The sequence below is a fragment of the Pezoporus occidentalis genome, unplaced genomic scaffold (assembly GCF_034315485.1).
Source record: "Pezoporus occidentalis ecotype Australia unplaced genomic scaffold, CSIRO_AGI_Poc_V1 ctg25, whole genome shotgun sequence".
Classification (NCBI taxonomy): Eukaryota; Metazoa; Chordata; class Aves; order Psittaciformes; family Psittacidae; genus Pezoporus; species Pezoporus occidentalis.
This window is the reverse complement of record NW_026914394.1, coordinates 3,405,658-3,432,505: the sequence shown is the minus strand read 5'-3', so window position 1 is coordinate 3,432,505 and position 26,848 is coordinate 3,405,658. Positions and strand designations below refer to the sequence as shown.

Sequence of the window (26,848 nt, the reverse complement as noted above, 5' to 3'; positions counted from 1 at the left end):
ACGGTTCAGGCTGTTTTTAAAATGTGGTTTTTAAAAATACTTAGAATGCTATTTCATAATAGTTATGGGTTTATGAATTTTTGTGTTATGAAATTAGTTGACCAAGCTGAGAAATTTACTTTATTGTGTTAGCTGCTCTACAATGAAAAGGATCATCATCAGCCATCAAACTGTTTGAGAAGTAATGTGAATTATTGCTTGATTTTGAACAATGGAATTAATTGTGCCTTTAAATTAAAACATTTATTCAGTTCAAAGGTAACACTCATACTTTATATACTTTGACAATAATAGCATGTGGTAGAGGCAGATGCTATTTGAAATCCTGTGTTTATTTACATTGTAGCATGATGAGACTGTGATGTTGCTTTGCATATTAAGACACCTCCAAAGTACAAATATGAATAAAATTAATACCTTCATTTACTTTCTCATGATGGCAATGTGCTAGCAAGAATGATAATAATATTGTGTGCACTTCATATGTAAATTCACTTTATCTTTTCTTATATGTCAGCGAAGTAATTACTTAGAGTATCTCAACTGGTCAAAGCAAATTAACTGATTATTGGATATTTTATGAAATTGTTATTAATGCTGAAATCTATCCCCTTCTATTATCCAAACAGTAGTATGCAACATTTATACAGTAGTGTATTGATGCTCTTTGAGTACCAGCTTAAAAGGGTAATATCCTATTGGAATTTATTTTTCAAAGAACAGGTTATAAAACTGATCCCAGCTGGAGTACTGCATCCAGCTCTGGGGTCCCCACTACAAAAAACGCATGGACCTGCTAGAGGAGTCCAGAGGAAGCCACAAAGATGATCAGTGCTGGAGTACCTCTCATGTGAAGATGGGCTGAGAGAGCTGGGCTTGTTCAGCCTCGAGAAGAGAAGGCTCCAGGGAGACCTTATTCAGTGCATAGAGAGGACTTCTTATAAGAAAGATGGGAGGAAGACTTTTTACACGGCTTGTTATTTCCCAGTTTATTATTATTGTTTATTATTATTGTTAGCATTATATTGTACTTTAATTATTAAACTGTTCTTGTCTCAACCCGTGGGTTTTACTTTGTTTTTCCAGTTCTCATCCCCATCCCACTGGGAGAGGGGGGAGTGAGCTACCAGCTGCGTGGTACTTAGTTGTCAGCCAGGGTAAAGCCACACTGAGGAAAAACATAAGGAAGAGATTTTTTATAATGAGGGTGGTGAGGCACTGAAACACAGAGAAGCTGTGGCTGCTCCATCTCTGGAAGTCCAGGTTGGACAGGGCTTTAAGGAACCTGGACTAATGGAAGGTGTCCCTGCTCACAGCAGGGGGTTGGACCTAGTTGAGCTTTAAGGTCCCTCCCAAGCCAAACCATTCTAGAATTCATGATTCTATGAAAATGAATCATATCAGTTTTGTAATAATTCCAAGTTTTATGTAGTCTGAAAACCGGTGTCCAGTTGGCTGTTTTGAAATGACTTGCTTTCAAAAATCATAAAAAGTAGAATTGAAATGGGCATTGGGATTCCTTTTTAGTCCAGTCTGGTTTTGAGAGTCGGAATACACTATTTTTGCCATTCCTGGCAGATATTTATATATCCTTTTCAGAGACTTTCAGTGAAGAAAGTTTCAGTGAGAAAGCAGCAATCCATTCTAACAGAGCAATTTGCTCAGTATAAGAAACATTTTCTTTCTATGTAGAAATGTTCATACCAAAAATGCATTAATTCTTGTCCAGTCCTATAGGCACAGAAAGCTGAATATTCCTTTCTTAGACTTAATGCAAAGCTGCTGGTCATATCTTCCCTTGGCCTTCCCCTCCTCAGGTTAAATAACTGCTGTTTTTTTCAGTAGTTCCTTACTGGTGCCATGTTCCAAATTTTCTATCATTCTTTATTTCCTCTGGTCTTTCTCCAGCTGTTCCATGAAAGGCAGTGGTCCAAGGTGAACGTGATTCTCAGATAAGCTGGTGCCAGATCTATGTAGAGCTTATGACATGACATGCCTTGCAATCTATTTACTTCTGCTCTGTGACAGTCCAATCTTTTTCACAAAAAAACTGTTGACTTCTCTAAGATTTGTGATCCATTATAGTGTCCAGCTCCTTTTCAGAAGCTCTACCTAACCAGTTTGTAGCTTGCACTTAACCTACCCTAATGAATCTAATGCTAGTGAAGGAATCATTGCTGTAAAATAAATACAGTTATTGAAAAATGAAGAATGGTGGTTGAACCCTTTGTCTTTTAAATAACAGATCGAGGAGTGAAGGAGAGGGAGAATTATCAACTTACAAGTATGCCAGGAATTTGAATTTGTGTTTCCCGTAAGTCAAGCTAGTGTTCCAACTGGAATCTTCCTTGTTGTTTTTATTAATATTTAAGAATATACGTGGCCAAAAGAAACTTTTAATATTGATTTATCATTGGCATAAAATAAACTGATGAAAAGTCAGATTTCTTGCATACCACAACAAAATGTTTTGAATAATGTTGATTTTCGCAAGAAACATGAGTTAGTTTCAGGGGAAAACGGAAGCACAATTATCTACACATAGAACCAATGCAAAGGAGATGTCACATTTGAAATGTATACATTTGGTCAGTTGTAGTTCCTTTTCCTATTAGTCATTAATGCATTAAATTATTAAAACAGTTTCAGTTTAGCAGCAATTTATGCTGTCCTTTGGGAGCATTGCTGATTGACTAGGTTCTCTGAGTGTGGAAGCAGTTCATGTTCCCTGCACTCTCGTCTCATATAAAGCAGGAGAAACCTCAAATATAGTGGGTTCTTGTGGTAGTCTAGAGGATGCCACCAGGTAATACGTATGACTTGACCTGTCAAATACCTTGCCTTGAGTCCATCAACACCTACTCTAGCAGGGTATGAAGCACATGGCTCACGCTCATGCATTCAGGCTGTGTTTCTACAACTGCTACAGAAGCATGCCTTCAGAAAGTCTGTAAGAGATGCCTTCCACTCAGCAACCACCTTCACTGCAGTGCTCATAGTGCTTTACAGGACCAAAGTTCCTTCTTTTTGGTATGATCTGGCTTGCCAGTCACCACAGACTGGTATTGGTTGGTTGCACTGGCTTGCAAGTACTTCTGGATTAACCACAATGCCTTCTGTCCTGCCTGGTAGGGTATCATTAAGAATACGGAAGGAAGCCGGCATTAGGTGGGAGACTGTGATGTGTTGTGAGGATGGTTAAAAAACCCAAACTCACAGTTTCTGCTGCTTGTGGCTCCGATTGCTTGTTTTATAATTGCTTTTGGGGATTAAAGGAACAGAGTTGGCTCTCAGAGGCTCACAAATCTCAGCATTCGTACTGCTAAATACAAGGGCTTTTTAAAAGGTTTTGAAAATACATATTTTGGCTTGTTAGTCAAATATAATGCTGTTTAAATGTTAAAAAATACTGTGTTTCTTGAAATTAGAAACGAAGCTGCTGTCTGCTTTTATTCTCATTTCAACCAAAAAGTGGAACTCCGCCAAGAGTCATTAAATCTTCTATCTTTTGGATGAATCCTTATTTTTTTTATGAAAAAATGTTATGATTGGGTAATTTGTGTATTGTGGTTTATGTTCAAAAGGTTGTAATTAAAGTTTTGTAAAATTTGGGCTCCAATCTCAATTACTGTAAACCTCATATTATGATGTTGACTGATGTACCACCACCTTGCAGTGGAAATGGTTGACAAACACGAGTTTGTCTTCTACAGCAGGTTTATAAAATATTTGGTATTAGAAACCTGAATAGAAAAATCCATGCTGATGGCTTGCAAATGCTGTTAATCAGTTGGGAAATGTGAGATTTACAATGTGTTAAGAGATCTCGTGACTGAGAAGCACCCTCATATCATTTTTGTTAAGGTTTTAAATATCTTTCTATATTTCAAAAATAGGATAATGTACTTATAAAACACTTTGCACAACACTCAAAATTGCAGTAAGTGATTGTAATTCCGCTGATCTCATTGTAACCACTTAGAGGCGTAAAATAGGCCATTGAGCTTTACCAGGAAAAGTATCTTTTGAACAAAAGTAAAGATAATATAGGATGAATTGCCCTTTGGGGGTGCCTATGTCCCAGTTGCTAAGACTTGGCATGTAACTTTAGACAGCTAAAATTAGGTGAGATTAATCTTACTTGTGTTTAATAAAATACTATAAAATTTGTGATGTAAAACACTCTCTGAAAGGGACATTTTTGTTTGTAAAATGTTTAAAAGTGGAAACTCAGATGATACAGAAGATGACACTGTTATCATTACGTTCAAAGAAGAACTGAGATCTACCCTAAGAAGTAGTTGCATTTTGGCCATCTAATATGCAATTGTAAAATGCTTCCAAAACTGTTAAACAAGCTGATCCGGTGAGTGTTTATATTTAGGTGCACAGAAATACTCATCTTCACCTTGATTTCAGTGGCGCTACTGCGATATCCTATAACAGGGATAAAGCAATACAGGCACATGTAATAATGGCACATTACTAGAAGTAAAAGGTGTAAAAGCTGTTTAAGGCTACTTTCTTCCAGTGTAAACAATTTTAGTGGTAGACTAAACTGTGTTTTGGAGCAAAAACTAATTGTTATTCCAAACTTCCTACATTATAATACGTCATGTATAGCTAGAATCACTGAGTCAGGTAGGCTCTCTTGGCTTTCACACCTATTGAGAATGCTCATACACAATGTAAAACCAAAATAAATGGAAGTCAATATATTAATCAGTAATAGTCTGTTTTCAGCCTACTTCAGTGGCACTGAGGTGTGTCTGATTAACGAAACACTTTAGTTATTTCCTTATTTGTTGACAGCAATGTATGCCATATTTCACATGAAGATATTAAGTGGTTATTGCTACCAGGAGGGATAATTTAACAAATGCTTCCCTTTTCTGGAAATGCCTGTTCCCAGCTCAGAGCAGTGTTATTCTATCAGAATATCAATACCTTTGCGCTACTGCAAGTTAGAAGTCACACAGAAAAATCAAGAACAAAAGATTGATTAGAAATTTTTTGTTGTTTTTTTAATGATGACCCTAGGCATAGATTAATGGATGTAGCATGCACAAAGTGATATCAGTTAACATATATGACATTACTCAGATGTCTCAAACTCCGGAAAAAGCATGTGAATGATTTATGGAATTGATATTAATCTCTTTCCAGTAAATGCATTACTAAAGTTACATGGGAAATTGATGTCACTGCCGTAATGCCAAATTAATTTCTTTCTTGCTAGGTCAGCATTGCAAATGGAACTAAATATTAACCTTTTAAATATCTAAACAGAATATACCATGGAAGACATTTTTACAAGGGGGGAGACACTTAGCATTGATGTGATACCAGCTAACAAACATTGCATTAGTTGGGTATCTTAACTTGTGGAAAATAGATATTAATGACTTATGGAGCTAATGGCAATGTGAGAATAATTAGTATAATAGCATCAGTAAAGAATTAGTATGTTAATTGTAGTTGGTGTGCTGATTATAATTTTCACAGTCGGTTTATCTTCTGATTATCATGCTACCTTCTTCAAGACCTCACCTTTCTCTCCTGCCTCTGTTTTTTGCTGTTTAACTGACCTGAGTGGGACTAGAATAAGCAACTGGAAATGGAAGCAGAAATGTCTGAGACCAGATAATTGTAAATTCAGAGCAGATTTTCAACAGCCTCTCTATGAGAAACAACCAAATAGAGCAGTAAACCTTGGTCTGGAATAGGCATAACTGAAGAGGAATATGTTAGAGGTCTATAAAATCATGATTCCTAGGCAAAATGTCAGTGAATATGAAACAGTTGTACCCTGTCTGTTCTCTTTGTACAAAAACTAAGGGCCGTTGAAAGAAACTAACAGTTAACGTGTTGAAAGCAAACAAAGAAGAATGGTTCCTCACATAGTGTTGAATTAAACTGTGAACCTTCTTCCTGCAGGATGTTGTGGATGCTAAAAGTTTATGTGCCATGCCTTCAAGCATAAAAGAACAACTGACAAGACGAGGGAAGAAAAATCAGTTGAGAGCTACTAAACACTGCCACCATCTCTGGCTCAGATGGTTCATGAACTGTACAGTGTAAATTGGGGAATTATTCTGGGCAGGAATCTTCAAACAATTGCTTTGTGCCCATGCTCTTCTCTAGGGATGCATTTCTGGCAGTTACTCAGTTACAGACCTTGATCTCACCTGATACATACATCTGGTTAAATGGTTAATCACTTTTCATACATATGATAATCTTTTATTATTTTCTAAAAAATAGATTACAGGTTCTACTTACAAGCCAAAATTAACATCATGCAAAACTATAATTTGATCAGATAATAGGAAGGAAAATCTTACACTTATTGTTTCCATTCAAACTAATTTTCTTAGGAAGATAGTGATTGAAGATGGTGTGCGAACACCAACAGCAGTTGTCCGGAAACACACCTGGTACAGATCCAATCTTAAGGTTTCACAGTACACATTCCTGGTACTGACATTTCCATCAGTCTTTCAATTTTTGGTAGGATTTTTGTAAGCTTGCTCTTTGACAGTGAAGGAATGAAAGAAATTCAACTTTGTACTTTACACAAAGATGTTTACATCATTTTTGAGAATAAGCAGCAGGATTTTCATATATACCAGGTTCTGAGATAAATTTTCCAGTTTCCATTTTCCTGGCTCTGTTCAGAATTTTCCATCTGGAAAAATGATAGAGGGAAATACAAGAAAGAATAGCAATGTCCCTGCCAGTGTGAAGGAACATTACATTACACTGAACAAATATCCTTATCTGAATGTACAATCACTGAAATAAATGCAGCTGTGTTTATTTCAGCATAATCAGATATATTTGAATATAAAATCATGGACATAAATGCAGCTGTGTTTATTTCAAACTGCACATGTTAATATGAACATGAATGTGACATCAGTTAATCACTCATGAATGTATGGAGGTATGTATATATGGTGGCACAATGGAATACTGAGATAGTTGAACGTATAAAATGGAAAAATCCAGCTGAGATTGTTCTTTACCTAAAATCATTTCTAACAGCATTGGAAGTCACTGATGAGGAGTTACAAAAATTCTTCTCATATGAAATTTCTCCATTTGAATAAATCTATGGTTACTCTACAGAGTAACAGGTGACCTTCAGTTACTGACTATGGAAATAATTGGTTTGAATAATTGCTTCTTAAAATAGAGAATTGTGTTAGTTTTCAGTGATGGGTAGGTCCAGGTCGTTCTCTTCTGATGGGTGCAGCACAGACTTTACAATTTCGAGCCTTAAAAAGAGCTTCCAACCACCCTTATGCAGTTTCATCTTGCTGGGTTCTCAGAGAAGCCCAGGGAAAATACAGTGCAGAGCAGTGCCACTGGAAAGATATCGGTATCGTTTGTTTTATTATGGATGCTTCTCCTTGCAGGTTTCCCCTCTGCCTTCACTGTCCTGTTTATATCTTTAATTTCTTATAAATCAGAGCCATTCAGAACTAGACGAAATTGAGAAGTGTTCTTTACTCTGCTTATGCAGAAGGTGCTATGTAGATTATCAGAAGGAATGGCTGTATTCAGCATTAAAGTGACAACAGAACAGTAAATATTTTGGAGCCAAGGGGTTTTGGAAAGGCTTTATTTTCATCTGGGAGAAGGCTGAAATATTCTGCTAGACTAAGTAGTAGTATTTTGTTCAGTTAGTTCAATAACCTGTAATAGTATCTCTGTTTTGCAGAAGACAGTAGCACAAAAGACATGGTTCTTGACTGCCTAGCACCTTTTGTAGTGAATCTCAGCTGTGTGAAATGAGCACAGAATGGCTGAGAAATGTTAAGAGTGCTTTGCATCTGTTTCATGTGAACTGAATGGTGAAATCTCAGTTCTTATAGATTGGATCAAATAGTGAAGAATGAGGGAACAGAAGGAAAGGGGCTGAAGCAGAGAAAATATATTTGAGACATTTATACTGTGTCCTGGACTCGGAGGGATGTTGGCTGTGTGCACAGAAGTGCGCTGCTGCTGTTTCTCTGTTACTGTGTGACTTGCAAGATGGTGCTACTCATTTCCTCAGGACATAGCTTAGGCAGCACTAACTGGGAGAACAATATTTCTTTTCCTTGCTTCACATCTGTAGAGAAAAAAATACCTTTGATTTATTGCATTTTCATTTTAGTTTGAATGAGTTGAAGACACTGGAGCAGCCTGCCCAGAGAGGAGCACAACCATCCATGGAGGTATTCAAAGCCTGAGTAGGCGCAGTATGAAGCAACCTCTTCTTGCTGACCCTGTTCTGAGCAGGGTGGGTGGACCTGACAGTCTCCAGAGATCCCTTCAAAATCACTTTAGAAGTGATACCACTCCTCCTCTTCCCCCCCCCCCCCCCCCAGATTTACAGTACACTTCAGATAGATTCTGTTCTTCTTGTTCTCTAAATTGTTTTAAAATTCTCAACTGCCTGCTGTGCCAAAGTTAACAAGCCAAATGAAGCTCTTTGCTTGTTTGAGCTGCCACTGTAATGCAGGAAGAGACAAAACACTGAAATGCATAATGGTCTGTACTTTTGAAAGAGTATTGGTTGAAAAACATACTTCAGAAGGGGCTGTTCTGCATAAACTAAATGTATTTTTTTTTTTTTACCTGATTGACACTATCTGATTTTAGGGGAAAATATTGTAGAATATTTTGCTCAGCCTAACAGGAATTTGGATATAAGTTATTAGGTGGGAAACACGTTATTTTGGATACATGCAGAGCTTCATTTTGCATTTATTGATTCTGTTTAGTAACCTAATTGCCTTCTTGGTTCAGCCTTTAGCATGCTAATTTTGATTTAGCGTTTGTATTGCTGAAAACAAACTGGGAACAAACCATATATTATCACTGTGTGTTCTTTGGACAGCTACTGGAATTCCAGGATCTACTGCAGTAGCATTATGTGAAGGTAAATTACCACAATATATTAAGGGTTATTATTATATTCTAACAATTTCTGGTAGAATCACATCTATTTTCCTCTCATCTGAAACTGTAAGATAGCTTTTTGTTCCAAAGAAGTATAATTTATTCTGATTTTAAAAACGTTTTTGAATGTTTATGGTTGTTACTGTACTACATTCTGAACAGTTCCCTTTTAGTAGCCTTTGCTAAGATTGTAAGTGACTGGCAAATAGGTAACGTGAAGAACTTGTAAGCCTTTTTTGTGAATGCAGTATGAAAATATGTAGAGCTACATCTAGCTACTTTTTTCCTTCCAGCATTTTGGTGGTCAGCTTAAAAAAAGATGTTCAATGGTGGGTTTTGAAATGACTGAATAATAATAATTATTTTGACATTTTTGTTCCTTTTTGTCTTTCTTATCTGCAGTTTTTATTTGCTTATGTTGTTTCATTTATATAATTCATCTTTCATATTACTGTGAATTGTATAATGAAATATCTTCAGTGCGCTAGTGATCATATAAATGGACATATACCTGCAGTGAGCTGTCTGCCATTTGTGTAGGCACAGTCAAATTAGGCTGTATAGCAATGTCAGCACAGCCCCAAATGTTTTGAGACTAGATAGATGCTGAGATGGTTAATTCACTCCTGAGGTTTGTGCCATTACCGATACATTGCTATCAAAATACCAGAACTGGCTAATTTGTGTCTGGGCCGGGTCAGGTGACATACAATGATGCACTTGCTCCTCTGAAGTACATTGTAGATGCACTCTTTACCAAACAGGGAAAGGAGCAGCAATATTATAATTAACGTATGTTTTCTTCTGAAAAATAAAATATGATAGCAAGCTGCCTGTGATTTTGTGGTTATTGCTGCATGTGTTTCCTGTGGCTCTTCTGTTTCAGTAGCTTCAGGATCGATCCATTCTCACTTATCCCAAACACTTGTCATCCTCTTACTTGGTTGTTGCAATGTTATCCTGCCTGTTCTCTTTCCTCTCTGCATTTTGGTAAATGTTATTACTGAAGTATCTTCTTTTGTATGTTGAGAGAATGTTGAGCCCACTTCTTGAGCCTGTACATTGAATGCTATACCAAATTAAACCCTGTTATCTCTAGGGCTCTATGTTATCGGCCTTTCATTAGCATTTGTTTTGTTTTTCATTATTCCCATCTGTGTGCTCTTCTTTATCCTTTTGGATATAGTGATTCATTTATTTCCTTCCCTCAAATTTGCATTTGCAATTTCATCAGTAAACATTTTTGTCCCTTTTATTTCAGTCATGGTTTCCCATTATCACGTGATTTTCCTCTGCAAATATCCTTATTTTTTTTTAACTTGAAAGATTTTCTTATAGCAGTCTTTCCAAATTATGTCTCTTTTGTTTTAATTATTTTCCTTATTTATTTCAAGGAGCTGGGATCTGGAACTGTTAATGTTTAGTGATTTCTTGTCCTTAATCAGTTTGCATGTACTTTTGGACAGGAAACTCTTCTTACCAGAAACTTCAGCTGTGCACTTTAAATCTTTTCTCAAGCAAGGAGATCTATTCCAGATGCCAGATCTTCAGTGCATGGTCCAGGGCCAAAATCAATGGAAAAATCTTTGCAAAACAACAATTTTTGTTGTCTATGGATCAGATCACAAGCTTGTGAAACTTCCTATGAATTAATAATTATGTGGCATTTGGGAAAATGTTCTGGTTTTCAGTGAGCCAGAGGTCAGTAAGACTGAATGCTGGAAGAGAGGTAACGGGTTAGACAGCATGAAAATAAGAACATTCTAATGATTACAATCAAGTTCAATTGGAAGTGTCTGTGCAGTATGTCTGTAGTGTAACAATCATTATGACAACTAGATACTTCTTATAGTGTGCATACATGACTTCCAAGACCTCTAATTTTTTTTTCTCTTTAGAATGTTAGCCTAGTTAATAACAGCTTATGCTTATAATCTCTTACCCTAGATCACCTTGTGCTTTACAAGGTGCTTTTGTTTCCATTTCATAGTTCAGAAATCTGAGGCTCACAGAAGTTAAGATCTTCAGTGTTATGCAGTAGAATCACTATTTGAAGCATTTTGACATTATCTTCTTTGAAGTACACTAATTGGATTTAAACCCACACCTTTGATTACTCTTTAAAACTGAATAAAGTATGTGTCATCCTGAATCACAGTGGATTAGGCGGACTTTCATTTGTTGGGATAGTATTTTAAAGTCCGCCATGCTTCAACAGATAATTAGGAATAATAGATATTCTTGCAGATATAACAATAAGTGATATTATTTCAGCAGTACAGAAAAACTTAAATCCTGTTGGAAAAATTGTGTTAGGTTATCTCCACTGACTCAGGCTAAAGAAGAATGAACCAGCGGACTAAAGAAAGGAGGAGACAGGACAAGCAGTATCTTTTTCAACCTATTCAGTTATGGCTGATTTAACCCAGATGGGGAGATAAGGAATATTGTGTGCTTTGAGAATACTGTAATAAGCTTTGTTAACTAATAACTGTTAAATTGTTGTTTCATATGAGAAAGAAAGAAAGATGAAATCAGAAAGTTACTATTATTTTATAATAGTGATTTAGTCTTTATTATCTATGTGGCTTTATAGTGATAGGGAATATAGGCTAGTATATTTTAGCAAAATGAAATTCCAAAGAGTATGAACTAGAAAATAAGGAAAAAATTAATTATGGGCTGATTAATGCAACCCAGTGTTATTTTAGTGTGTGATTTTAGATAATCCTTCAGGTTCCCTGATGTCCCTTATTATATTCTTATTTGTGAAAAAAATATTTTTGTTTATAAACTGATATTTACAATACTTCTACCATCCTACTGAATTACAGGAAGCTGCTCACCTGCTCAGAATTAGAAGTCTCTTTATTTGCAATTCCTAGCTAGTAAACTATTTCCACCTTTAGAATAGATGTCGGGACTGCCATTTTTCTTGTCAATCTGGGATGTTCAAGAGCAAAACGTCCTTCTGTTACTGACTTACTTGCACGTCAGCAGTATGACAGAAAGTCATCTTTCAGTCACAGAGTTCATGTGTTCATGTCAGTATGGTAAAAACATGAAAATGAAGACAAAGACTTTATAAGTTCCTGGTTTTGAAGACTGGCTTTGAAATTTGGTTAAATCTAGTGACTTATATGAAGATATCTTTCATTTGAAAGTTTTAGACTATTATAGTAACGTTTCAAAATTGTTCTGATACATTAAATATCCACTTTTTTCCAAGTAGATAAATAAAAGAAGTACATACTAGAAAAAATTAAGAGCTAAATATTGTTAAAATTAGGAACCATGAATAGTTCTTTACTTTTTAAGTTGATGATTGTTTTCTTAATGCAACTGCTTGCACAAGGTTTTATAATGTAATAAATCTTTCTAATGCTTTTAAGAGAGAAAAAGATTTTTGTATGTCATGAGGAATATGTTGTAAAGTGCACACATACAGATTCCAACTCAAAATTGAAATTAACCTTGGATGTATTTAAAGAAGTAATTTTAATTAACCCTTTTATCTCACAGTTAACATGCATTTTGTGCTTAAAGGCTTATATTAATACCACAGCGACTTCTTATATAAGAACAAATAATTGTTTTTAAGATGAGACTTTGGTATAAAATGACCTTGCTCTGGGTTCACTGACGGGGTGTACTATTAGAAGTACAATACAGTATATAACAAAAGTAGTGGGGCTTGTTATTTTTAATTGAAAGGGTTTGATACCTCTTCGTATTCTTAAATAAGCAGAGGTAAAGTGGAACCTTTCTTTAGAAGTCCAGTAAGACTAATTTTGAACAGGAATAGTTCTGCTAAATGTGTGTGTACATTACTGCTTTTGAAGTCTCAAAAGCAACATTTGAACTGTAAAATTGACCAAGGTCAATTTTGTCCAAGGTCAATCATATCCACGAGAAACAATAATACAGCTCAACAATCACTCTATCATGATTTAAGTACTAATTGCTTAAAAAATACTAGTTTGTTTTCTGGGTTTGTGGAATAACTTGTAAGAAGACTTTGGTTTGAAAATCTACAATTTCTTTTTTAATATTTTGGTTTTGCTCTTTTTGGAAAAAAACATGGTCCTACCAAAACCAGACCCATGATAGTAAATTAGATACAAAAGAGATACAGTCAAATAAAATTTAATTTTAATCCACTTAATTGGAATCTTGAGTCAAGTTTAACTGGGCATCTCAACAGGCTAGAAACTTCTGGGTATAAAAGAATTACTAGAAAAACAGAAAAAGTCAGGTCGTGATGTGATTGACTTTGTCTATTAACACAAGAGCATCTCTGCAGACCATGCCTTTATATAGCCCAAACCTCCCACTTAGCTCACCATCCAAGGTTTTGCAAATAGCTTATTGACTCACATATGCCTCTGGCTATACCCTGCACTTCAGCCTATATATAGACATGAGTAATATGAGAATAATTGGTCTGCTCTTGTCTGAAGATTTCTTTCTTAATGGAGAATAAACATTACAAAGATCAATGCATCTCAGCTGAAGACGTGCAGCAGGGTTGAGATTATGTGCCTCCTCATGAGGCACAAGCTGAGATCTGTAAGACCAAGTGCTACCTGTCTTTCTTAACAGATGGGTGGCAATCAGACCTGCAGTGTGATGGAAAGAGCCAGAACAAGAAGCTGAGACCATGCCTTTGAATTGTGAGGCCACACTTCCTCTTGCAGAAGCTCTGGCTTTCTAATTAGCCCAGGCAGAAGAAGCTTGCTTGCCCCTGTTTCATAGATGTAGTCCTGTCTCCATGTCTTATCCCCTTCCATGTCCCTCTGAGTTCTCTGGCTCATATTAATTGCCTGCTAATATAGCTGCAATTTTATAGAGTTGCAATCTTTATAGAGCTGTTTCTTCAAGATGTTGTAATAATTCCCAGTTTGACAGTTGGATGACATTGGCTGCATTGCTTATTGGCAGAGGTGCTGGTTATTTTTTCCACTGTAGCAGCAGCATTTGTTTAAGAATTTGATTAAGAAGAAATGAGACTTAAAACCATAGTCATATTTCATAGGGCTTTCAAAATCATTGTTTCCTTTGTGTTTTGTGTGTTGAAGATAAAGGTGAAAAGTAACAGCATAAGTAAAAGAGAAGGTATGAGATTTTGTTGGCATGGGAAAAAGGGAAGATCTGAACTCCTTGGTTACAAAGGCTTTCCTTTGGTATCCTCTCTGTTTGATGAGGAGGTGTGAAGGAGCCGAATACAAAGGGCATGCTGAGAAGGGTCTACCTCTTATTATGAGTTATTTGATTGACTGTATAACACTTGAATTGTCCCCACATGGAAACACAGTATGTGAGAATCAAGAGAGGAACTTTGGAAGTGTCTTTTAAAGTGTTGATTTGATGAAGTTTTCTGTTTAAACCCACTGAAAGAGATGTTATTTGTCTCACTTTTGCTCTGTCAAAAGAGAAATGACAAAGCAAAGTGGAATGAGCTGAAGGGAGATTTTGCCCTCCATTGGGAGCTTCTGAGCCTGCTCCAAAGTGAGATGCTTTCAGAGCAGAGTGATGTGGGTACATGAGGGTGAGGGTGCAGCAGGCAGGGAAGCTGGGACACCTGGAGACTGCAAAACTTGACAAATACAAGGAACAGAGACAGGGTTGGCCATGGAGGTGACAGTATTTTCTTGGAAATCCAGGGGAGGATTATCTAGAATTTGTTGCAATTCTGGCAATTTCACTGAGTAGAAAACTAAAGGCAGTTGTAGGAAGAGGTCTGCTCACAGAGACGCAGTGGGGAGGGAGATCTGTTTTGGTTTTTATTCCTTCTAATTTAGTAATTTTGAGGTTTCTTTATTTAAAAGCCAATTAATCTAGTTTCTTATACAGCAAACCCCCTGGTTTTTGTTTAAAAGCCTTATTGGCTTTTTGGAATTCTCACAAGGAAAAAATGTAGGCATTTTAATATTATCTCTGCCTCAGATTCTCATCCCATCCATCTTAAATCTATTTTCTTTCTTTAATCACCTGCACACTCTCCTCACAGTTCCCAGCTTGGTTTGTTTCTACAGCAGTTTGCAGTTCACACTTTTTAGACAACTGTATGTCTTATAGGCAAGGCAAATTACATTTCTTTTGTGACCCAAGCACAGATGGCCATATCCAAGAGGACAATCACTTGCGTTCTCCCTACATTTTAACCAACTTGAGAAGTTTACTGTTAATGAACTGAAATGTAAGACTGTATAAGGATGGAGAAAATGCTTTTCTCTCTTTTTGTCACAGTAATGCTTTTCAGTCTGTTGCTTAGCAGACCAATTTTCATGTCTCCTCAATATGTGGAATCAAATTACTTGTGATCATTCTGTAATTAATGTACCCTGAAATTCTGAGAAAATATGACAGACATGTAACCAACCGCTCCAGCCAAGCCATTACTTTGAAAGTAGTTTGGTGTTTACATGGCTGGAGACATGACTTTAATAGTTTGGTTCTGCAGTGAGGATATTGATAGAAAACAAATGCTCAGAAAGGAAAGTTGCACATTTTAAATGTACGTTGCAGTGTGTTTGAACGTGGAAGTGTATCCAGATGTCTACACATATATGTATACTTTATGGATAAATGTGTGCTTTCATGAAAATTGCTGTTTGTATAGATGTAGCTATTTTAAAAATAGCTCTCAACTGATTAATATTTTAAATTAGTTTTTAATGTTAAAATAATACATTGAATTGTAAAATGTACATGTTTTAGAAAATGTATTTTCATTGCAGACTGCCTCGTCATAAAAGTCTTCCCCTCAAATTCCTACCTTGCTCTCTACTTGTCCTTCACTCTCCTTATGTTTTAGGCATCTTTTGTAGATGAAATCCTCACTCTGTGTTAACATGAGGAGTAAAATAATATGTTGATGGCTTGGATTCCTGTTGGTAGTCAGATGATCCCTGAATAGAGAGTGATGTGCTGTCTCTCTTTCCATAACTGTCCAAGGCTGAGGATTTTATTACATCTTTCAAAATGCCTTTTTACTTTCATCTGAAAATGAAAATAAGTCGAGTAAAATCCAGTTAACATTTGAGGTGGGCTGCACGCTCACGCCTATAAAATTAAACTTGGTTTCCTAAGGAGTTTTATCTGTTAATACAATTTTTGTTCCTGCTTTATGAAAATTATCATATATGGCTTCCCCCCCCATTTCTTTCCTTTTTCTTTTCTTTTCCTTTTTTTCCTGCCACAGTTTGAAGTGAGAGCATTAAGTTAAATTAATTTGACTTTGGTTGGCAAACGGTAACAGCAGCACTTTAACAGCTGTTTGCTTTCCTGAATTGTCCTTGGTGCTGAAATTGCCTTTGTATCTAAACAGCAAAATGTGTTTATAGGACTGCAGAATATGGAGATAAATTTAGCCTGTCAAACAGATATTATTGGGGCTTTTTGTGATGTGTTTCTGGGAGTGGATCCTGACTACAGTGCTTTAATTCCAAGCTGTGTGTGCCTTTGGACATCTTACAGGACTGTTTGTGAAGCTTTTCTGTTTGATTTATGACCTTGCCTGTATGGACTTCTGATCAGATTTTATTCTCATTTAGTGCAAAAGGGGCTAATTATGAAAGTGACAAAGATTCTTTCATTGTGCTAAAGCTTTTTGAATGACAAAAGGGGGCTTTAAATTAAAATGAACTTTAACAAGGCATTTTCACACTGAAGTGATACACACTCTACCACTGATAGAGTAATTCATTTTCAACCCTTTCTGATTCTATAAACACATTGTCTCACAAGATCAGTAATTTTTTACCTCTCAGGCTAATGAAGAGTGGATGGTAGACCAATGAATTCTCTTTTTGCAAAGCTGTTTTGACATTCTTAATTTTTTCTTAAATATCAAAGAAAGGACAAAGAGCTGTGATTTTATTGCATTAATATTAATAATCATTTATCTGCCAGAAAAACATTTAAATATCACTTGACATTTGTGGAGAAAGATTAATGTTTAATTTACTACAAACATAGAAATACTTTGAAATAAAAGGAAACGCTTCTGGATTTGTCAAAATGAAAAAAAAAAAAAAAGACCCAACAAAATTAAGACAGACATTCAGATATAATAAAATATTCTAACCATAGCAGAAGACAAAAACATGTTGGTGCCATCTAAAATGTCAATATTTATATTACCACTTCTGATTGAAAAAAATAACACCAACTAGATAGTTTTTTAAGGTCTAATTTAAGCTTCAGCTAAGTAAGTATAAATGAGGGTAAGTAGTTTTCTGTTGCATTCATGTGGGTACAGTTCAGAGGCCTGCTTTAAATTCTATTACTACTATAAAAACAAACCCATGTAATGTTGTTCCTTGGTATTACAGAATTATATATAGTACTGTGGAGTAAAGCTAGGATGTAAACAGCATTGCTATTTTGTAATTGTTGGTAGGACTGGAAGTCAAGGAGGGCTTCCAGAACAGGTAGGTGTCTGAAAGAAGGGAAAAATAACAAGGCACAGGAGTCACAGAGTTATAGAAATGAAAATACAGGAAGAAATTTCATTACCTACGGAAGGATCAAACTGCTGTGTAATAAAGAGAAAAGCATGGAAATCGCATTGCTCTACAAAAGCACATCAGACTAGGGACTGCAGCAGAAGAGTAGGTGAACAGCGAAGTTGTGTATAAGTCTAATGTGATGAAATGGCTAAAAATGTACCCAGGCTGCATGAAAGTCTATCTGTAAATTTTATCATGGAGATTATATTATAAGATTTCACTTCGAGGCAATGAAATAATGGGATTAATGTATTGAATGAGAATAACATTTCTAGCCCCCAAACTGTTTTTGTGACTAGATTGATAATGGCATAGATAACCATATTCAGTTTCATAATAAACTAAAATAAGACTGTTTCTTGTGCAAAAGCTGTGCATAGGACAGATATTATTTAGATCCAGTTTGTGTACTGAAAGTCTATCCTTACAGTACCATCATTCAAGGAAATTCTTGTATAAGGTACATAAGCAAAATTTTAGCTCTAAAATCAGTAATTTATTAGTTAAAGAAGGTTCTTATTCAGGATCCATCTCAAAATGCAAGATGCTTTTATAAGACAAAATCTGGAACCTTTCTATTTTTACTCTTTAATAGAAAAAAAGCAAATTTTTTACAGCTGTGGTGACTTTGGAGAGGTCCTTGAGAATACTTTAGCTATAGACCTCCAGACTGATTGAGATCAATTAATTTTCCTCAACTGGCAGTTTGAGTCCTGTGGAAGGAGTCCCCTGGAAAAAATGGTGATTCTGTGTATGAGACACCAAACTAGGCCAAATGCAGAATTACAGCATTACTGTACAGTAATAAATCAACTGCAATATCCTCACTTGTAGGATGAAATAGCTGTTTTGCCTTTTGCATTATGAGAATTCTTAGGGTCTTTGCAAAATGTTGACTATATTGAGTAGGAAGCATTACATAATTAGGGCTACCATAATGTACTTAATAAAAAATACGCATCTTTTAATATTTTTAACCATTTGCAATGTGTTGCTTGCACACCTGTGATGTCTAAGTAACAGGCAAATATGAGAATGTCTTATATTAGAGGCTATAGGCAGCAATAGATTTCAGTGCTGTACATTGAACATCAGGCCCTGACACAGTACTTACTTAGAGATATGCTTCTCCCTGCTGCACACCAATAATGGTACATCCCACTGTGGTACTGTAGTTCATATTCCCTGAGTGCCTTGGTGGTTGCTTCCATGGCTAAGGCTGCAGACGTTGTTATAATTTATTTATTAACTGATTAATTATTTATTTAGGATAGCACCCATTATATGCTAAGTGACTTCCAAACAGAAATTTGCCCAAATGCTTTTCCTTTAAGAGCTTTGCTTTGAAAGATGTTATACATACACAGTCGCAAGATATTCATTTTGATAGCATATAGTTTGTTAAAGAAAGCTGAGTTTCATGGCACTAATGCAAAACCATTTTGTATTCTGATTTTCCTTTAACAAAGGTTCATTGCCATGGATAAATAACTGCCCATCTGTCATGGGAGGCCTTTGGGGAATTGAAGAGGGCGCGGAGAAATCAGTAGTCTGCTGGTTTTTCTGGGGATTTGGTGGTTTTGGTGTAGAGGGTGTCCAATGGCCATCTTAGGGCCTGGGCCTTTGATTTTTAAGCATTCTTGACACTTCCTACAATCGAAGTTGATGCATTGCTACTATACTGCTGCCACTTTCTTTCATGTATTGACATGATTTTGTGATTTTTTTTTTTTGAGAATTTGTCCTGCAGTCTTGGGTGCAGCTGATATTTTTGTAGTTCATAAGAATCTCACAGATGCAGGAGGAGTCAAGAGACTGACTCCATTTTATCCATCGTTTACAATTTTCATACACAGCAAACACTGACATTTTATTCCTTACAGCTCCAGTTTTTAGGTCCTTTAACTGACAGCACCAGTATTTATTGATAAGGGCAGTTTTGAAATAAAGCTGCAAGTGCTTAAATACCAATCTCTTCTGATGAAAACTATTGAATTCCTCCATTATGATTTTATTATATAATTTCTTTATACATATGTAAGCCTGCTTTTTGCACAATTATATTTGTAGTATATTGGGATATCTGCTGCTTGTTTATTTTGCTGTTTTGCTTATGGTGGTTTTTGAGCAATGATGATCACTGAATCTTTAGGATTGCTTGCTGCTGTTTTCCATTGTGCTCTAAACTTGGTTCACCATTAATACTGCTCCTTTTAATGAATATAAAACCACAGAAAATATTTCAGTTTGAGTTGCTTGTGTTGTCTTTCTAAATGATATTTACTCATCAGGTTTATCTTTAGAGGAAAGTTGCAAGTGATGTAAGTAGGTGGCCTTTAGGATTAACACATGATAGAAATTAAAAATTGCTTATGTTGTGAAATCTATAATAGTATTCTCATTGCAGGAGGAGCCTTAAAAATACTGCTGAATAAATTTTAATCCCTGTATTCCCATTTTCCCCTTGCTCAGATATCCCTGTAACAACAGTGACCAGGAAAAGTACTATTTTTCTGAAAGGAAGAAGTCTTAAAACTATCCATGGGTGTCACTGTCCAGACTACTAAAATACGAGAATCCTTTTGTAGCTGTTTTTAATAAAATAAATTAAACCACAGGATTTTTCCCTCCAATGTTCTTGTCTTTTATATTCAACTGATAAATTTAAGCTAGTTTGCACCTCTTTCCTTTTTCAATCAGTCCTTCCTTCTTAGAGGTTTCCAAGTCCCTTAATTTTCTGTGTGGAAAGCAGTTATGTGGCTCACTTAAAAATGGCTGTGTACTTTCTTTGCTTTCTTCAGAGGTTAGTTCCACAGCTTCCTGTTAATCTAATGATTCAGATTAGCTGCTGTGGGTGATTGATAAATTCTGCCACCTACTCTAATAGAGACAAAAGTTTTAATTTATAAAACTCTTGTGGGTTCTTCAGCCTAGGCCACGCTGTTCATTAATATTTCTGCAATTTAACTCAATGCAAAGGAATTGCAGATTTATTCATTGCACTTTTTTGGGATCTCTGAGAAAGAGTAACTGTGATCCCTGATATTATGGGCAGAATGCCCTCAGGAGATGGGTCTAATACACTTTACTTATATTGCTTGTCAGGAAACATACTGGAAAGAGTGGAAGTCAGACTGTGATGCTGAAAAAGGTGTAAAAAATCAGATTGTGCTCCCATTGTTATGAATTAGGGGCAACACCATTAAAATCAATATTGTTACTCTAATGGTATAGTTAGAAAGGATAAGAATGTTTGTAAGTTTTGGATTTGCTACTTTTCTTCATATTATTGCTGAATCATTGGGTGGTGAAACAAACAAATGGAGACCCAAAACTCTTACATTCCCAAAAGATCAATACAATTAATTTTAATGCTATATTCGTAGATAAACAAGAAAAATGTAAAAGCTACAATTTTCATGTGCTGTCAGTCACAATTAGATTTTATCACATTATCTAATTGCAACACAAGCTCAGTCAGAATCACTCAGCCTCTGTAAGTTATGCAGTAATACATACAGCTCAGTTGCCCTTCCCAGTGATGGGAGCTGGCCTCTTACCAATTGCTGGTAGGAGCTAAGGTAGTCATTGTTTCTGTACTACCTTTTTCACAAAAGCCACTGATTTACTGTCCTTTGGATGTCACTATTAATAAAAATTTAAATCATGATGGAAAGTCAACAATTTCAACTTGCTTAATCAAGGAGGGAGTGTAGAAAAAAGACTACAAATAAAGGTGAAGCGTCCAGCTTCTCAAGCCATGTACTTTTGAAATGCTTTGCCTGTTTGATAGTCAAACGTATTTCAAAGGCAATTTGGATTTTGACTGAAAGCTGAGTCATGACAGTTGCTATTGTTTTAAGTGAAACATCAGGTTCTTAAAAGAATATTACATTGTTGAATAGTACTGAGGTTTTTATCCAAAACACTGATTTAACTGTAGCAGAATAGATATTTCTTTTATTGCAGAGATTAATATATGCAATTTTAACAGTTTGAAATAGACTTTAATTTACAAGGTGCTGTATATGTGGTTTTTATGGTACTGTCTTTTTAATCAAATCATGCGCTTTGCAGTTTTGAGAATTTTGCTTTGACATATGCTTTGGGCAGGAGCTCAGAAGAAGATGGAAAGCCAGTCACAGGTTGTCAGAGATCATCACTATTTCATTATGGGCTTTTTTCTTATTTAAAAAACAAATGCTATTTAGAAGTTGTTTAGGACTTCTCATTGAACTCTCTTCACAGACAAAGACCATAAAGCCAGTGGGAATTTACAACTGATATTCTTCAATGCACTCCTTTCAGAAGATATCTAATCTTTCACTCAAGAGAAGTTTTTACAGATCTCAGTCCCCGTAGTTCCTGTTCCATTTAAAATGTATCAATAGAATTTCTTTGCTTTATCATCTCAGTGTGTTTTATGATCTTTAAGGATGAATTCCATAGAGGGTGTTCCATATTCTGCATTTAATCTTATTTTGTGAAATACAGAGTTGCATGAAAATATAGATTAGTACTGTTTGGCTATCTTAGACTTGATCCCAGCTTCAACTGGTGAAAATGATGTATATTCCAATCTGTTCCGTGGTTGTTTTTGTTTAAAGAATTTGTATAGATTGAAATGCAGCTGCAAGTGTATTAGTGATTTTCTATTGCTTTCTTGTCAAGATTTTTATTGTGTGGATGAAAAATAGCATTTCAAAACCTGGCAGCATATTGACAAAAACAGAAGAGCACTTTGTGTAATTCTCCTTTGAAAAACTACCTTTTTTAGAGACAGAGATTGCCTCAGCTACTTCCATTCATATGTATCTTGATCAATAGATTTATTGATAGCTTTTAGCCAAGATTTAATTCTTTTTTCTCCTCGGTTCACCATGGTGCTCACTTTTCTGAATTAAGAAACTAGAATTAGGCTCCTATAAGCAAGGCATACAATATGCAAGTGCTCTAGGTGTAAAAGGAGGCATTTGACCTTTTGTTGCTAATCTGTGACAGGTGCAGGCTATTTTCTTCCAAATGGTGTTAATTTTCATGTGCAAATCCACCCCCTGAAACCTGCATTCTATATATCCACCACAGGGGAATTGGTGGTCATCATGAGTACTGTAATGGACAGCTGAGAGGGATAATCACTGATATTTCAGCACATTTATGCTTGTGACTCAGTCGGTTTTAGTGCACTTCTGTTTTCACTGCTTATTAGGGAGGCTGAAGTTAGTTATTCATTGGTGGACAAAAAAAAAGTGTCTGAGAAAGTTCATGTGCAGCGAACAGCACATTGTTACAAATTAGTTTCCTTTACCATTTCTGGCAAACTCATTACAAAGTAATCGCGCCCTGCGCTGAAGTGCACTTCCTCTGGGACCAATAACTGTAAATAAGCAGGGCTGCAAGCTGGCTGATAAGTTGTTGTTCTGAAGATAACGGTCCTTTTTAGCAGAGTGTTTGACCTTTTTCTTTATATTGCCTGAGGCTTGTCTAAGACCCTCAAGGTCTATTTTTCATCTTAAAATTCTCTGTAGGAAAGCACAATGTGTGGTTTAAGAAGATTTTAGGATTGCTTAACATATCTATATTTTCTTTTCTAGTGTTTTTATGATAATTGTTAGAATGCTTAGTAAGTTTAGCCAGCATTTTCTTAAGCAGGTTTTCTTTCTTTGTGCAAAGTACACTTTGTATTGATGCAGGAAGCAATATACATTAATATTTTATGAGGACTAAGTGTATGTTGCATGATTAATAAAATGGTAACACTGGGCTTTTTTCGGACTTTTAAAGAAACTTGAAACATGCTATTGACCCTTTTCACTCTCCAAGTTTGAGTGTGTTGTACTAAACATTACTCTATAAAGCAATTTCAGCAAATATAATCAAGAATTTCAGCTTGAATGATTAAAGAAAAGTATGTCCCTTCTTTTCTCAGTTGCCAAGAGTATTGAACAGAACTGTGACTGAAAATGGAGCATGTCTTAAAACCCCAAGGCTAATTGGAAGTCAGTTTATAGACACTTGGGAATTTGATTTGTTCACATCTTACATCAGTTAAAAAAGATCTGTGCCTATATTTCTGTAAAGTAAAATAATACTAGGAAAAAACATAAACTCCTGTAACTAACTTCAGAGCGCATAGGAAAAAAAGTCCATAATATTTTGTGAAGTTCTAGCTACACTAATAAAATGCTTATTTTACTTTAGAATATAGTCAGAAAGCCACTGGACAGCCAGATGTGCACCCAAACTTTAAAATACATACATACGTATATATATAAGTAAGCAAGAATTGTCTCAAGAGTGTCAATAAATTCAGATCTCGCCGCTCATGTTCGGCTTTTTTCCCTTGCAGATCATGTTACTCAATCAGTTCATTAATTTTACATGTACCTTAAACAACATTCTTAATATCTTATGTTGTATAACATTAATCGCCAAATATAAAGCTAATCACAAATTATGGAGTGAGGGTGCTGTAAAAAATGTTGTATTATCTTGTACATGCAACTTCCGTATTTATTGAATGGGGTGGTGATGATTTTGTGCGGGCATGAACCCAAAGTAAAGCAAAGCAAAGGTTATGTTTTAGTAGCGTGAGACTTTTTTCCTTGATTTTTAAAGAACGTACTTAAGCAATGTGGTGATGAACAGACTTACTGATATCACAAGTTACCAGCCTAGCAACGTGCACAGAATAAAAGCTGTACACGGGAAGTGTTTCACAGTAGGTTTATCGAGACTGAAAACTATTGATATTTTCATTACACAAACCTGGTGCTATCTGGCTTTCTCTTAAATTTAATACCATTTCAGCTCAGCAACCATCCACCTCAAGTACTGCAGAGCAGAGGGTTTGTATTGCGTAATTGCAGAGATTCCTGTAACACAGGAGAAACTTACTGTCTAACCATTCATTACAGTCTTCTCTCTTGCCATACATTTAACAAAATAGAACAGAGAAATCAGAAGGACTATTATAGAGCTATTAATAAAAATGTTTATTTTCAGTGTTAAGTGTCAAAATGGTGTAATGGCTATAGCATAATCAGTAGTTTAACTCCTGTTTTATAGTTTCTAATGCACTTCACTGTGTAACTTGTCATATTGGAATATAATTCTCACAATTAGAATAAATCTATTTCCCATGATTACAGCAGTGTGAAGGCAGTATGTAAAATTGTTAGCTTTGCTTATGAGATTAAGGTTGGGAAGTTTATTCTTTTTTCTTGGACACCAAAAAATGCTTTTTAGTGGCATTATCAGTTTGCTACAAAGCACCTCTTACAACGAGGAAGTGTTTTGTTCTTACACTTCTAGACTTCTTTGTACCAAAACTTCTGTCTTGTTTAATGACATTGCTATGTGGGTTGAAGTTAGGCTGACAGATTGAGAGCAAAGGCTCTGATATTACAAACAATAGTCTATTGAGCATGAGGAACTTGTTGAATTGGTTACCAAAGGCATTAGTGTTTGATCCAGCCTATTCAGCAGCTAGAGACAGAGAAGAAATAATGTGCCACTGAAACGTACAAATGATACTGAACTGCAAATGGCTGCAGGTGACTATGGCAGCTGACGTGTACCACGAAGGAGCCTAGTAACAGGCTGTTCTGTAGGCAAAAAAAGTAGTAAAGTGAGATTCGATTCACCAAAGGAGATAATGCTGCACTAAAAGGGGGGGTGAGTATTCAAATCAAATATTACTGATGAAGAGAGATAACAGTGTTGGGAGTCCCAGGGAGTCATGCACACAATGATTATATTGTTAAAGATTCTGCTGGCTTTGAGGATATTATATCGGATTTACAGAGCAGACTGGCTTGGAGGGGTTCTAGCATACCAGCTCTTCTCCATCCGTGATTTCACTGACATCGGTACAACTCTCAAGCGCTAGTTTAGGGGTACTATGACTCTGTAAGGTAGTTCTGAGTGGGCCATCTGTCCCCATTCATTTCAGATCAGTTTGATGCTGAAAAACAAGCTGAAATAGGCAATAGGTCAGAAATCAAGCTCTCATTTTGCCCTGTCTTTATTTACGCAATAATCTTTTAGCGTCCTATGCCTTGCAGTGAAACTTTTTAATGATCTGTGAACTTAAAATATAAATTTAGTTGCTTCTGTGTCCTTCTTTGGGAGAAATTCAATCAAAATTTGCACTCTCGTCTGTGCTGTAGATGACTTAATCCATATCTGAAATTTCTGGGATCACTGGGAGGCATGTATACCTAGTAGTTTACATGCTGGACCTAGTCCACAGTTTGTGTTCACCTAGCTTGATGCCTTAATCTTAGAGGATCCACCAGAACCACATGTACAACTCCGCTTGAAGTGACTTGGTGTGTCCACACACTAAGCTTTGTCCAGAGAGAGCTCAAACCTGTGAGGCAACTGTAATCCAGCCTGTGGGGTTGAACAGCTTGGACCTGAATTCTGAAATAAATGAGGAATTTTGTTTTCCTAACAATGTCATATATGCGTGATATTTAATGAAAAATACAGTAAAAAGAAGTAATTTAATTAAAGGTATTACAATGCAATAGCTTGATTTTACATTCTTACTTACTTTGGATAACAATGTGTAGGAAATTATAGCTATAATAGCAATAATAGCTATAATAACAATGATAGCTATAATAGCAGTTAAGCTATGTTGGTGTGAATGATGGTGGTGGTTTGACTTAACCTGAAGCCTGTGTTGACCATGGCCAGCTGCTGGATGCCCACCCAACCGCTCTGCCACTTGCCCTCCTCAATATCTCAAGGATGGGGGAGAAGGCAAGATGAAAAGTCTTACGGATCGAGATAAAGACAGGGAGAAGGCTCACCAATTGCCATCACAGGCAAAACAGACCCGACTGAGGGAAAACTGATTTATTTCCAGTTAAAATAGGTTTGGAGAGTGAAAAACAAAGGGGAACTAAAACACCTTCCCCCCAGCCTTCACTGTTCCCAGGATCAACTCCATCCCCCCCGCAGCAAGCAGAAGCAGTGCAGGGGGACGAGGGGCTGTGGTCCATCTGTAATCATTCCTCTCTGCCATACCTCCCTCCTCACAGTGTTCCCTCGCTCCACCCTGGACTCTTCCCATGGGCTGCAGATCCTGTCAGGAGAGCCTGCTCCAGAGTGAGTCCTCCACAGGACACTGCTCCTTTGGGAAATATCCACCTGCTCCCGCTTCTTCCCACAGGATCCCTTTCCCTCCTCCTCAAACCCTGGTTCTCCTCTGACTCCCTCACTCCTTTGCCTGCGTGGTGGTTTTACCCTTCCTTAAACACATCATCACTGAGGTGCCACCATCTTCGCTGAGGGGCTCGGCTGTGCCCTGTGGTGGGGCAGTTGTGGTGCCGGCTCCAACCGGCTCCAACCAGTTACCTCAGAGCTCAACC

At 36.4% G+C, this 26,848-nt stretch overlaps 1 protein-coding gene and 1 long non-coding RNA gene across 9 annotated transcripts in view; one reads left to right on the top strand and one right to left on the bottom strand.

The window, feature by feature from the left end:
• LOC134165953 (BEN domain-containing protein 5) overlaps positions 1 to 26,848 on the top strand; it is a 954,442-nt gene that overhangs the window by 20,023 nt on the left and 907,571 nt on the right. The gene's annotated exons all lie outside the window — the stretch shown is intronic.
• Positions 6,579 to 26,784, bottom strand: LOC134165972 (uncharacterized). Of its 2 annotated transcripts, none has more exons than XR_009965709.1 (8): positions 26,628 to 26,784; positions 25,700 to 25,892; positions 25,002 to 25,072; positions 24,234 to 24,433; positions 15,731 to 15,954; positions 10,433 to 10,670; positions 7,959 to 8,119; positions 6,579 to 6,688 (listed from the first exon to the last, which is right to left on the bottom strand). It is a non-coding gene; the product is annotated as an uncharacterized LOC134165972 (long non-coding RNA). The 2 variants fall into 2 exon arrangements; XR_009965710.1 differs by having other exon boundaries at positions 24,363 to 24,433.